The sequence below is a fragment of the Sciurus carolinensis genome, unplaced genomic scaffold (assembly GCF_902686445.1).
Source record: "Sciurus carolinensis unplaced genomic scaffold, mSciCar1.2, whole genome shotgun sequence".
Lineage (NCBI taxonomy): Eukaryota > Metazoa > Chordata > Mammalia > Rodentia > Sciuridae > Sciurus > Sciurus carolinensis.
Window position 1 is genome coordinate 802,394 of NW_025920146.1, and position 15,282 is coordinate 817,675.

General features: G+C 36.4%; 1 pseudogene; it reads right to left on the bottom strand.

The window, feature by feature from the left end:
- Positions 1–12,865, bottom strand: part of LOC124974390 (uncharacterized) — a 36,401-nt pseudogene extending 23,536 nt beyond the window's left edge.
- Positions 12,866–15,282: the final 2,417 nt, after the last annotated feature.

Below are 15,282 nucleotides of genomic sequence, written 5' to 3' on the forward strand. Positions count from 1 at the left end.
CTAAAACATCTATAATATTGCAATGGAGATTCACTTACAAAAAACTAGAAGGCTTTTCTTTTGATATGTATATATCATGTCTGATATTGTGTTGTCTGTCTATATATGTGCATAGAAATATGTACGTGATATCAAAATTGACATAAATAATGAGCACACATAAAATTAAAATTTAGAAAATGGATGCAAATACCTTTAATTCATGTGATTTTAAAAGGTTTTACTTAAATTGGGTAAACAAATGAAGGCAAAATAGCTTCAAAATTGCTTAACTCACAATTTTCTCTAGGTGGTCAAACTAATAAATTGTTGATGTTTGTACAATGTCTAATTCATTGTTTCTATGACTTTTCTTCAACAGAAAAGAGATGGTAAATACTGTTCAATACACTCATCAGCTATTTGGTTTTTGCAGTAAAATAAGTAGATTTGACACATATGACATTACTTCAATGTGTTTGTTAGAGACATCTGATTAATTTATACAATTAAAATGCTAACTTAAACAACATAGAGTACTCTTAACCCCTTAAAGTCCATGGGGTAACATGGTAAATAAAAAGGGATTATAATTGCTTTGTGTCATCACTAAAAACAAGGTTACTAGGAACTAAGTCCTAACAGGTAGAATTCTATACACAAAGGGGATTCAAAGGTTCAACTGTGTTTCAATTATAGCACTTATAAATAACATAAAATATTTTATCTTATTAAAATGGAGTAGTTTATCTACATTCAAAAATTTCATAGGAGTTGTTTCAAAATGTGAACAAAAGGGTCAAAAGATAGGAAAGAATGTAAAAGATTTAAAGTATGAAAATATATTTAGTTGAAGGAAAAAATGTTTCTGGGTAAGTCTCTGTGTGTTGAAATATATGAGGGTCTAAATAAGTGCTAAGAAGTCTAAGTGCAAGTAAAGGGCAAGTTTCTACAAGTTTGTGTGTAACTAAGTTGGTTATATGTATGTGAGACAATCCAGTAAAGCTTAGGGTTTTTCCCTAAGGTCAAATATTAATGGGTTAATATTAACCAATGTTAAATCTATATGTTAAAATGACAAGGATTTCTTAAAATCACTAATTTACTCTGAACATTTTGTCTGTTTTTATTCTTTAGAACAAGTAGTCCTAAAATTTAGGGTTTATACAATTATGGTTAAACAACAACAGTTGGAGTATTGTACTGTTACAGAGTTTAAATTTTTCTTTAAAATCCAAACTTGGTTAACATAAAAATGTCAAGGTAATTGTGGAATGGCCATTTCTCTTTCTATGTTAAATGTGTTCACATTTTCCAGGTATAGACATCTTTAAAGCAGAAAACTTATCAAGGTGCTGTTTTCCAAACTAAACTTGTCTGTAATGGTAATTTTCAACTTACAAGAATAGTAAATTTTATTGGGAACTTATTTATATCATTTAATGTTCTATAACAAGACCTGTTATCAATAGGGTATATGGAAAATTTATGTTACTTTTTACACTGAGATAAAATATTTTGCCACGCAAAAAAGAAAGTTGAAAGCTTTCTCAGCCTCTCCTTGATTTATGTTTTGAATGTAATGTTATATTATGTTAATTAACATTCATGTAGACTCTGGAAACAACATATGTAAACTTTGTAAAATCATGTTTAAAGAGAAGGCAAAGATCAGCTTCAGAACTAGAACACTTTAAGATTTGTGAAGAGTCTCACCTTACCTGAGATAAGTTCTGCCTCCCACCTTGTTATGTATCAGAGTGACTCCAAAATAAGTCAGACTTCAGCTCATTTAAAGTTATATTCAAAATATTGTTTTTTATAGTAGAATTACTGTTATCTCAAACAGGGAATATAATACATAGTTCACCAAAATTCAAGATACCTATTAGACAAACTATATATACTTTTAAGGTTGTTATTTCCACTTTGTATTTTTCTTGTAAACTCTATAATTGCTGCCTGATTAATGTTTTAAAGAAATACTGCTTCAAGAACAAAGAACCTAAATTAGAGATAATAAGCCATAATGTATAAGAGAGATAATATGGACCCCAATTAAGTAAAAGGGGGTAAATGGCTGTAAAGTCATAAACATTGAAGTTAAAGCCCAGTACTCTTACTTTATGACTGGTGAGGCTGGCTTGCTTGATGTTTAAGCTCAAACTCAGAAATTGACATTAAATACAGGTGCCAAGAAAACCAATATTTGACTTTTGCCCTCTGAGTCAGCCTAAATCTAGGGAAATGCAGAACTTCTCTAACAAGCTTTGTAACTCTGGGTCACATGACCTCCCAATCAGGGAGATTAATGAGACCACTAGAGGATGAAAAGCCAATCAGTTCACCTGCTGCAAAGAGGAGGATCATTGAAAAAGGGAGACATCCCTGATGCTTCCAAAGGATGTCACTCATCAAGGAAATCCTACCTAGCCAATGGAACTAAAGTAGTTAATAAGCTGCTCTCAAGTTCTCCATGAGTGTCCCCTGTGGGAACTCAGCTAACCCTTAACAGCAGATAGGAACAAATTCTGTTTGACCAGCATTATCTTGAACACCTAACAAAACAGTTAAAACCAAACATAACCATTCTTGGACATTTAACAGAAGAAACAATAGTCAAATGTAACTTAAGATGTGTATTTGTGTTAACCCAAAGAATAAATAAGAGTGGAGACAGCAAAAGAGATTCCAAGGCAGGAAGAAGTGCCTGATAACTATCAAGAGAAACTGCAAGGGTCAGAAATTTTTGGTTGTTTTATGGCCTACAGATCTTTCTAAACAGGATCAAGCCTGCTAAATTGCCTACAGAAATCCCTACAAGATCATGTACACAAGTTTACCAACCAGTCAATTGAGTGCTTCTCCTTCAAGATTACCAGCCCCTGACACACAAACCTGATACATGCAATTTACTATTGACAGTTCTGACTCCAAAAACTCTGCTCCTGATCACAATCAGTTTAGTTTGACAGCCACAGAGCTATATAACTTTATTCTAACAGCCTAAACCCAGACATGACAAGAAAGAACAGACCAGAAATTTTTATCCCAGAATCTAAAATAACAGAGAAAGCAAGGAGGACTCTAGAGCTACAGGGGACAGGGCAAGTCTGGACACATTTCTCCTTTACCTACTGTACAGAATAGAAGCAAGCATTTGGGTATATATGATAGTGGTACCTAAAAGCAGCTTAATTCCACATTTAAAATGGGAGAAAGAAGTCTTACTATCACATTCAAGTATTCTTTGAACTAGAAGCTAAACCTTTGACTTTCAGCAAATGATGTCTTACTGCTATGAACTCAAATAAGTAGGTGGTATAAAGATTCTAGACACCCAAAAAGAAACTGGGAAAAAAAATAGATCATTCACTCTCTGGACAAGTCAGTCAGCCATAACACAGACACAGTGAATGAAATTAAAAACAAATGACCCGCTGACTAAAAAGTAAGTTCTTCTTAACCATTACTGTCACCTTCAGGTAAAATGAAGAAGGTGAGCAAGTAACCACTGCACAACATGTTACCCCTAATCTTTCATATAACTGAGATGTGAAGAACCAAGGAAACCACTTGCCTTAATAGATAATGCATAGAGATGGTTCAGCATAACATGGGTGGGCTCAGGAAGTAAGGCTGGATCACACTAAGAGAACAAAAAAATGTAAAAGAATACATTAGTTGTATGGACAAATCATCAGCTTACTCTTTCTTAGAGCTTTCTGGGACTGTTAAGAACACCTTATCTTTATCACCTTTCAATAGTGTATCTGCTCCAGTATGTATCAATGATACATTCTTATAACAGAAAATTTGGAAAATTCTCAGTTCATGGCAGAAACCCTAAGCATCAAGATCTGCTAATCTTAACACAGCTAAAACAAAAATCTTACCTACAAAAACTATGGAAGATTTGCATTAAATGGCAAAAGTAATCTTAGTGAGAGTCAATGAGAATAAATACAGAAGTCAATTATATGCAAACAAAAATGGTAACTCTTTTGTATATCCCAAAATGATAAGTATTTCTTACCTCATGTTGGAATAGAAATCTCAGAAATTAGTTCTAAAATACACGGTGGTCCTGATTTTTTCAGGAACAGAGACAACTATAAGCTTTGATTTTAGTTCCTGAATAAGCTAACAAACCAGGCTTGATAAAAGTATTCTATAGTGCTATTTCTATGTATATGATTTATAATCTCAATATACCTTTATAATAATCCTAACCTCTAGGATTACTAAATTTTGGCCAAATTAATCCTACAGTTCCCCAGATCCTCCAGCACTATTCTCAGGATACTAACAGAAATATTAGTGTCCTTGTTAAGAATAAGTTGGAGTAGGTGAGGAAGAAGGCTGGGTGGAGGTCTGAATCTCTCTTCAGATCAAAATACATATGTTTCTTGACCATAAGGCCCAGGGAGTGAGCTGGAAATATCTAAAAGATATTTCCACAAATATGAGCAAAAGTACAAAAATTAGGACAAAGCATAGAAAAATACATGGCCACTAATGTTAAATATGTAAGTCATGGATCATAACTTTTAACCCATTGGTCTACAAGTGTCAAGTAGTGCAAGGAAAAAATTTCCTAACATGGCAACAAGATTCCATGAAGAGAAGAGGGATCATAGTATTGAGGTAAGAAAAGAGCTACCCTGTTTATCAGCTTTACAACCTTGGAAAATGCCTTTACCACAGTCAGTTTCCTCATCCATAAAAATAAAAAGAATCCTTGCCCTATTTCCAATGTTATTGAGGAAACTAAAAGATAATAAATGTGAAGAGGTCTTGCAAACTTTCAAACAGGGTGAACAAATTAGATTTCATTTTTCCCCCACGCAAGTAATACATAACAAAGTTACAAATTCTAAGATTTCTGATACTACAATGACTGCAGCAATAATAATAAGAGCTATGTAATAGCCATTAGGGAAATGCAAATCAAAACCACAGTAAGATGCCATTTCATACTCACTAGGATGGCTATAATTAAAATGACAAACTAATGAATACTGGCAAAGATGGAGAAGCTGGAACTTTCAAAGTACAGTATTCCCATTGCCAGTGGGAATCTACAATAGCATAGCCACATGGGAAAACAGTTTGGTATTTCTTCAAAGAGTTAAACAGAAAGTTACCATGTGACTCAACAATTACATTCCCAGGTATATATCCAAGATATATGTGTCCACATGAAAACTTGTATGCTAATGTTTATGGTACCAAAAAACAGAAACAATACAAATGTCTATCAATAACAAATAAACAAAATGATATGTCCATACTATGGAATATTATTGCATCATAAATAGATACATGTTTCAATTTGGATGAACCCTAAAACATTAAGCTAAGTGAAAGAGTCTCACACAAAATACCATGAACAGACAAATCCATAAAGACAGAAAGTAGACTTGTGGTTGATAGGAATATGAGAAAGGAAGAAATGGAAAGTGACTGAAAATGGGTACAGGGTTTCTTCTGGAGATGATAAAAATGCTCTGGAACTAGTGTAATGTAACGCAACTCTGAATATACTAAAACTTATTAAACCATACAATTTAGAGGATGAATTTTATGGTATGTAAATTATACTTCAAAAATGGAAAAAATAATGCACCATAGAAGGAAAAATTTAACAATAAAGAAAACTGATTTTGTTTAAAAGTTTAAAAAAATATTTTATAGTCTCCAGCAGAAAGTTATAATGGTTCATTTAAAGAACCGAATTCAGTTAAACATATATGAAGCAAAAGCAAAATTAATAAATACAGTGATATTATACAATATCTTAAAAACTTTCCAAAGCATATCCAGTTATTATATCATGTAATCCACAAAACACTGCTGGGAAGTACACAGAATAGATTTTTTTAATTTCCTTTTCATCATCATCATCCAAAAAAAAATACAATTTGGTTAAGTAACTGGCTACACTAAACGTAGTGCAAATTAAAACCTAATAAAAATGTATTCCAAGGCTTACCTGAATGGATTGGGAAATTAGGTGAAAGAGGAAAGTGAGAAATATCAAAAGTATGCTAGTCTTCTCTCTGTATAGTTATGATTGACTATTATTCATTGGTTGCTTTGCCAGAATCACATAATGCAAAAATGTAGTTACCAGTGGCCTCATAATTTTATTTGGTATCTTTAAACCCTTTTAAACCTCTGCCTACCAGTCAAAAAGAATGTCTAGTTTAACTTTGAGAGATTATATAATGAAAACATTATTACCCAAAATTTCCTAAATAATTATTATACTATACACTTTTAGAAACAACATGTCACCCTTATGCCCTGTGATTAATATGTTCCACTTCAGGACTTGTTATTGCTGTGAAACACTGAGTCCAACCCCTGATTTTATTGTTATGGAACACAGAAGCAAAAGAATTGAGGGCCTTGTCCACAATGGTAAAACTATTTAGTAGCAGAGGCAGGTTTTGAATTCAAAGCAAGAAGAATACTCAGTGTAAATACAGTGCAGTTTTGTAGACAGGCATAGCTCTTACTGTAAAGTAGTAAAACAGTAATTATGTATGTGGTTTGGAGAATATTTGCATTACTGACATAGTAAATGAAGTAGAGATGAAGGTCTTGGAAAAAATAATATTATAGGAAACAAAAGGAGCTGGGGAAATAGCTCAGCTGATAGAGTGGCCTTGTTAGCACAAGGCCCTGGGTTCCATCCTCAGCACTGCAAGAAAAAATAATAAAATTTAAAAAGAGTATATAGAGATTTTTTTCCAATACCAGGGAACTTTTTAAATCAAAAATTTACAAAAGTTTGATTATGTGCAAAAGAATTGCCTGATATTGTGTGTGTGGTTGTTGTTTTTAAGCTACTTTTCCCCAATGACTACTCATAAAACTGCAGAACTGCCAACTGATTTATCAAACTGGCAGCTTAAACTGAGGCAGTTTAGTAAGACAAACAAGGCACATCTGGGTGATACCACCAGAGGTCAAAGGAAAACTTGAAATATTACTAGAAAGAGTTTTCAAACAATAGGCTATCACCCACTATTGGGCTTTAAAAAATACAATAGCAGCCATGTGCTGTGGTACATGCCTGTAATCCCAGTGACCCAAAAGGCTGAGGCAGGAGGATCTCAAGTTCAAGGCCAGTCACAGCAATTTAGTGAGACCCTGTTACAAAATAAAAGGGGTTGTGGTTATGGCTCAGTTGGTAGAGGGTCTCTGATTTCAATTACAGTACCTAAATAAATAAATAAATAAATATTTTAAAGAATACATCACAGGGAATAAAGGCAAACATTATACCACATATTACACTTTTGTATTTCTGTGTATGTGTGTATTGAGCTGCAATGCAAAATAAATATCTTACTGTAAATACTTGGTTAAAAAGTTAAAGTACACTAGACTGAGACTTTTTTGGTATAAAAATAGGATCTAAATGTTTATATAAGAAATATGTGCACATATATAAATGATTCAGAAGATTCCTGAGAAGAAATGGAAATAAAAAACAAAATTAAAAGATTACACTCAAGAAGGAAATTTTAAAACCACTTCTTTGTTACAAGAGAGACAAGGCAAAAGAGAGCAAATATTATAAAATTACCTCAACAAGATGTCTCACAGCTTTCCTTGAATCTAGTTTTAAAGCATCAAACACCTCCAAATTGTATTTCTTGACATGGGTCAAATTGGTAATCATGCCAACCTGACTGGTAACCGTAGGGTGAAACAATAAGCAGAAAAAAAATTTCTTGAATTCCCTTTTCAAATCCCTCTCTTCCACTCACACTCCTGTCTGCACCCATTAAAGGTTACAAATGATCACACTCAGCATCTCCATCTTTTATTGAGAGGAATCCTTTAGGGTAAGGGAACTGCTACCATCAACTCAGAGAGCAATGATAGTTAAAATGAGGCTGCTAAGTCATGGTGACTTTTGGAGATCAAAGTCTTACCTCTGATGGATCATGAACCCACTGTCCAAATACAAAAAAACTTGTATTGGTTCTCTTCCAGCAGGGAGATCCAAGATGGCAATGAAGTCATTATGGCTATAGAAGAAAACAGAAGGTCAGTCAAGTTCCTTTAAGAAGACAGAATATAGAAATCCAAGTGGTAATTATAGTATTATTCCAATGACTTCCCATATCCCTAAGCCACTTTGTCTTTTGTGTAAAAAATAAAGTATACATCCAATCTCTTTATCTATATCATCTTAGATATATGTTTCCAACCCTTCCAACAACTTTGTTTCTTAAACCAATGCCTAGAAAAAAATAGTCAATGATCTCCCCAAATGGTTCATCTTCGTATAACTATTTTGCTCTAGCAGAACAAATCCCTCACAAGTATAAGCACCTTAACAGATTTGGGATATAGGAGTCCTTAAGGTACTTTCCATAGTTTGGTGAGCCATTACTGGAAAATGACCTATCTGGTTATCTGGTCCATTCTAATAATCAGTTAATTCATCATTGCTCTGCAAGTACCACATAACACTACCACCTTGAATTTTACAGTGCATTTTGCTTTAGTGCAGAAGTCACAGCAACAGATTCTGTCAGTTACAGGCTTCCTCCAAGCATAGAAAAGACCTGTGTAACACCATCCTAAAGAACACACCCACAAAGCTATTATAAATTCCCTTGAGGTAATGATATTCTAAGTGGTAATGCATCTGACTCACAATGAGGTCCGAAAATAATGCCATAGATACTAAGTGGTCACAGAATAGGACATATTCCAAAGAAAGCATCTACAGGGTGGAGATGGGAAGTCTAGCCTGTTCACTTCTATTAGAAAGGATAACAGGTCAGGCTCTATTCCTGGACCCCTCAACCTCAACAAAGACACTTATCTTCACCTCTTAATCAGTAGAATCTTGGTGCTCCTGTTAGTGAAAGACCCAGAAATGAAGACCTCCTTGCCACCTTCAGACCAGTGGATAACAGTAGGCTGGGCCTGCTGGGTGGGCTTTATGGAGTCATCCAAATCCTGCTGCCATGATACAAACTCTTTGTCCCCAGGGAGCTGTAAGGAGTAGATTACCCATAGAATAAATTGTGACCCAAGAATTCTGGAAAAGATCATTCTCCTTCTTAGAGTAGAGAGAGGTGCTAGGCTTCAGCTAAGAAAATAAGCCTTAAAATTAGAATAAATCAGATTTTTAGAAACCATAGAAAAGGAATTCATCATGAACCACAAATGGTCAAATGGTTTATGCTCAAGTGCTGCATAAATCATAGTCTAACTTTTGAGTTTGCATATATTACTTACTTTTCAGAGCCTCAAGATTGCCCTTAAAATAAAAGAAAAGAAAAAGAAAACCCTACTCTCTACTGCCATTTTAATTCATAGGCAGGGAATTATAACATGCTTCTGAGTACCTCTTAAGAGAGAGAAATAAATGAAAACAAAAGATGGCTATGTTTTTAAAAATTAGGTCAGGTTTATATTTTTCATAAGCAACTATAAACAGATTTCAATCATCAGCTGTAAAGAAAGTTACAGATACCAAACTTTATAAAAAAATATAAACTCTATTTTAGCCAATAAGTTACACAAAGAAGAGATATTAAAAATTTAATATTAAAGGTCTGGGGAAGTAGCTCAGTGCCAGGGCACTTGCATAGCCCATGCGAGGCCCTGGGTTCAAGCCCCAGAACCACAGATTAATCAGTTAATTAATTAAAATTTTTAAAAAGACCATTTATTTTATAAAATGGAGAAATAGTGGGTGGGAATGTAGCTTAGTGGTAGAGAACTTGGTCTAGCTAGTGAGACAGTAGTAGAACCAAAAAGCGGTTATGAAATCAAACTTGCTCACCTATGACAGATTTATTCTATTTGAGTTATAGAATGCAAATTTTGGCACCTCAAACAGTGAAAGACAATAAAAACATTTTCCTTTAACAAAAACAATTACATAATCAAAATATATAATCAAATATAGTTTGCAGAATTTTGAAAAATATTAACTCCTTAGTTTTTTTTTTCTTTTTTTTACCATCCCTTTAGACCAGTAGTTGGCAAACTGCAGCCAGTGACCCAGGTTCTTTTAAAAAGATTTTACTGAAAAATAGCTACACTCATTTGTATGCCTATTATCTACAGCTGTTTTTATGCCACCGTGGAAGCAGTTGTGAAAGACTGTATTATCTACATAGTCTAAAATATTTACCATGTGGTTTCTTACAGGAAATATTTGCTAAGCCCTGCCTTAAACTGGTATTAGGTAAAAAGTACTTTACACTGTTAAGTAAAGATACTACCAAAAAAATAAAGTGCATTAAAAGAAAAAGAACAGCTAATTTACTTAGGATTTTTTTTTTGTGTTGTGGTGGTGGGGAATACAAAAGTCTACTTTCCATACTGTCTTCCACTATTCCTCAAAACTACAGTCTGAGAAACCAGGCACATGATCTAAAATAAAATTTAAGGTCTGGGTATGTAGCTCAGTGATAGAGCACTTGCCTAGAATGCATGAGGCCTTGGTTTCCAGCCATGGAAGTACAGATTAATTACTTAATTAGCTAAAAGAAAGAAAAAATCTGAAAAAAAAAACTGAAGAGGCTTTTATAATATTACAAGGAATTAGCACAAGAGAAAACCTAGAATCCATATTCTAAAAGCAATGCATTCTGTCTGACAGGCAACATTAGACAGGAATTTTTGCATATGCCTAAGAATAACATAAGATTCTGATTCAGACATAGGATCTGGGAATCTATTTTTAAAATCACCCAGATAAGAATGTGATTATGTTAAAATAGAGAAAAAAATTTCATCTTTTGAGGTACATCATAATTTGTTATGACATCTGGAATTTGCTTCAAAAAATTGGTGGAAAAAAATTGGTGTAGGAATAATAGATTAGGGTATGGATGATATACATTTATTCATGTTTCATCTATCTCTAAACTGGGTGAGAGGTACACGGGGTTCTTTATACTGTTCTCCCTACATTGTGAATGATTCAAATATTCCATAAAGTATTTAAACAAATCTCAGGTAATTCTAATACATAAATAAGATTGAGAACCACTGAATTAGTCTGCTGAAAAAGGCTGGCATCCAATGGAGGTCCCACTGCCACTGTTTCTATTAATAATTTTACAACTTAGAATTTTTCATTTAGAATCTGAAAGCCACAAACTACTAATGCTCCAACATTTGGAGCAAAGATCTTCCACTTATGACATGACATTTCTGTGGTAGGATTGAATGCGGCTGACTGGAAAAAAGGTTGATTACTTAAGTAAAACAGCAAAACCACTGATAAAAGAGGCAAAACAACAATTAACACTATACTTTGAAGAGGCTTTAGTAAAATACGGAGGGAAGAAAAGGGTCAGTCAAAAACCCTTAGATTTGGGTGGGACCATGAGAATTATATGAAACATTTTCTTGTTTTCCAAATGGCAAGATTGGAGTGAGAGAAAGAATGATTCAGAATAGGCCCCAATTCACACAGAACAATTTGGCTTTAATTCAGTACACCAACGACTTCAGTCATGATTTGACAAATACAATGTACTTAAATCCTGAGTCATTGATGTAGGAAAGGGGGTAAAAATACAATGAGGTTGATCACCTTGGGAAAGTTTTAAAGAAGTAAATACAGATAACTGGATAGACATACCACATGATAAGGAAGAAGTTCTGAAGTGGGAGAGGAAAGAAAGAAATGGAGAAAAAGTCCCATGAAATGCCCCTTTCAACCACTCTTATTTCTCCATCTATGATGATGTTCTCAATAGGGATCCAAAAAAATAAACCATAGCATCCAAATTCCATGTACTACTGCTGTGGCAAATAAAAATAATTTCTCTATAAAGCCTCAAACATACACCCCAATTGCCTCAATCCCTCCATTTTTCTGTTTCACCCCTGAATAGCCTACCAGAAAGAATTAAATGTATTTATGCTGACATTTCTAAGTTATTAGAAACATTAGAATGGTAATCACATTACTGTCAGCTCCATCTGCTTTTTCTGTTAGGGGGGAACACAATTGACCTCTTCCTGTAACTCCTTCAATTGAAAGCAAGGTTTTCAGGGCAGCAATGAATTGTTGCTTGTAGGATAAGGAAAAAATTTGAAGGACTACTGTGGAGTGGAGCTATCTGGGAATCACTGGCTCTCCCTCTTGAGATGTTGGCCTGAAAGCACAGCTGGCCTGAAAGCACAGTCACCACACCTACAAAATATAGGACAAAAACTGAACAGTCAACTAAATGATGCCCTTTATTGATCTCCAAGTCTAGGCACAAGTATTCTAGTTAACAAGTGGTGGATGCTCACAGCCATGCCAAAGAGGAAAAGAACCTAAAATGCAGAGTTCCTAAAAGAGCAAAAAGGATCCAAACAAACAGAAAATTCCAGGGAAAAAATCACTTAGCCATTTCAAGGAAAATGTAAGCAACTGAGCTAGGGCCAGCAGCTCAAACAATCTACCCCCTCAAGCTTTCCACCAAAGTTTACAACCTATAAATTGTTAGAAGATCCAAGGATGGTGAAGGTGGGGGAGAAGTCTATGGTTCCTGCCCTAAATATGTGGCTCAAGGCTTGGTCAAACCACCAAGAAAGCAAGAATTCCACGTGTGCCTTATATTGAGGCGGCACCACAAGAAGAATTTACAATCTAACGCCTCCCTCCCAGGAATATTCTTTAATTAAAAAAAAAATATATATATATATATATATATATTCTCATAACCCAGTTTAGTGTGGTGAAAAGTTGCCAAGGAAAGGAGAGTGCAGAAGCCAAGCAGCAGCTGCACCACCATGGTAGGCGGCGTGGAGACGAGTACCTTGCAGTCCAGCAGGCTGAAGATGCCTGGGTCGCTGATGCTCCCCACCATGATCTCGTGCTCCTTGCCTGGGGCATGGCCGCATCGCCCTCCACACATGCAGCCTTGGTACCGTGACGCTCCCAATACACCCGTTCGCCCATGGTGTTTTCCATGGCTGCAGCTCAAGTAGGGGGCCACTTGGTGCGGAGAGCTACACTGGCGGGGAACAAACACCCCAGTGGTCGCATCAGGGGCACACCAGCTCCACCTCTGTGCCTGGGGACCCGGGAAGGGAATCCCTGCTGCAGGAAACCGTGCCCTGTCGTTCCCAACCTCCCAGCCTACAGGGACTCCCACAAGCCCCCCCGGGTCTCCCGCCGCCCCCACTCTGGAAACCCGCCCTCAGGACTCCCCCGCAGTACTGCACCCACTCCCGCACCCTGATCATCTCCAGCGATGCGCTCCCTCTTCCCGGGACCATGGGCACATTGACCATTGGGCAGGCAAGGCTACCAATAAAGTTATTGAAATTGAAGCCGCACCCCTGGCCAGGGATCTGGGTTTCCTCTTAAAATGGCTACAAGACCAGTGGTGCGAGGCCACTCCTGCGCACTCCTGCCACCCACTACCCTTGGCTCCCCAGCCCACCCGCCTCTGTAGCTGCTGCTGCCTTGATAGTGGGTGCACACAGCCTCCAGCGCCCGTGTGGGCGCGCTGGACAGGGACTGCCCCATGGGGACGCCACACCAGAAGCACCAGAGCTGTGGGCCCCGTGCTGCCTGGCGAGTGGACAGCTCGGAGAACGCCAGGGGTTCAGTGCCACAGGACCAGTGCAACTTTCTCTATGGCTGCCTCACACAGCCTCAGGTGTGCCAAAACATTTTATGAGCCGCTTCTCTCTGAAGGGTGACCAGGAGAGGAATAATACCATGGACTTCATCTCCAGGCAGAGGGAATTAGAGGTCAAGGTTCGAGGCTGATACTGTGTAGAGCCACAGAAAGGACTAGTCAGCCCAAATTGGGGTTCTGGGGAATAATTTGAGATGGAGTGTCTAATAGTAGATAGACTCTGACAAATTAGTGAATTGTTAGAAGAAGGAGAATGCTCTTATAAGCTAAGAAATAGCATTTTTGCAATGATTAACTCCAGAAGAAATAAACTCCAAGAGAAAGAGCAATAAAAGAATAACATTAGAAGGCACACAAAATGTATAAAAATGTCACAGACAATTCTAGGGTTTGGAGGAGACCAAGATTTTATGATAATGGGACTTATGTTTCCCTATGAGAAACCTTTATTACTCAATATGTGTTATATATACAGACCAGCATCATTCATGTATCACCTGGGAGCTTGTTACAATCTAACCAGGATCTGAGGTCCATCCTCATGTACAGAACCAGAATCTAATTTTTTTATTGTTACCAAATGGAATACATCTTGTTTCTCTGTACATGAAGTAGAAGCATACCATTTGTGTAATCATTCATTTACAAAGGGTAATGATGTTTAACTCATTCTGTTATTTTTTCCCTTTTCCCCCACCCCTCTTTTCCCTCTATACAGTTCCTCCTTCCTCCATTCTTGCCCCCCTCCCACCCTCCATTATGTATCATCATCCGCTTATCAGCAAGATCATTCATCCTTTGGTTTTTTGAGATTGGCTCATCTCACTTAGCATAATATTCTCCAACTTCATCCATTTGCCAACAAATGCCATGATTTTATTATACTTTATGGCTAAGAAATATAATAAATTTTCTTTATCCATTCATCAATTGAGGGGCATCTAGGTTGGTTCCATAATCTGGTCATTGTGATTTGAGCACCTATGAACATTGATGGTGCTGTATCTCTGTAGTATGCTGATTTTAAGTCCTTTGGGTATATGCCAAGGAGTGGGATAGCTGGGTCATATGGTGGTCCATTCCAAGTTTTCTAAGGAATCTCCACACTGCTTTCCAGAGTTGCTGCACTAATCCACAGCCCCACCAGCAATGTATAAGTGTACCTTTTTCCCCACATCCTCGACAGCACCTATTTTTGCTTGTATTCTTGATAATTGCCATTCTAATTGGGGTGAGATGGAATCTTAGGGTAGTTTTGATTTGCGTTTCTCTTATTACTAGAGACATTGAACATGTTTTCATATATCTGTTGATTCCTTGTAGATCTTCTGCGAAGCGTCTGTTCATTTCCTTTGCCCATTTGTTGATTGGATTATTTGTATTTTTGGTGTAGAGTTTTTTTGTAGAATCTGCATTTTTAACAAGTGTATTTTAAAGTGTGAGAATCACTGCTTTGACAGCTGATAACAGCATAGATCCAGACTTGATCCCTTTTCATATTATGCACACACTGTGCAGAGAGTAAGCTTTCAGTAAACATTTGCTGAGTGAAGAATACAGGAATACTGCTCACTACATTTCTAACAAGATATGCCACTTAGGTGTAGTGATGGGGAAGGCAGCCAAAGATGGAGAACTCCAAGTCACACAGGCCATGTTTTCT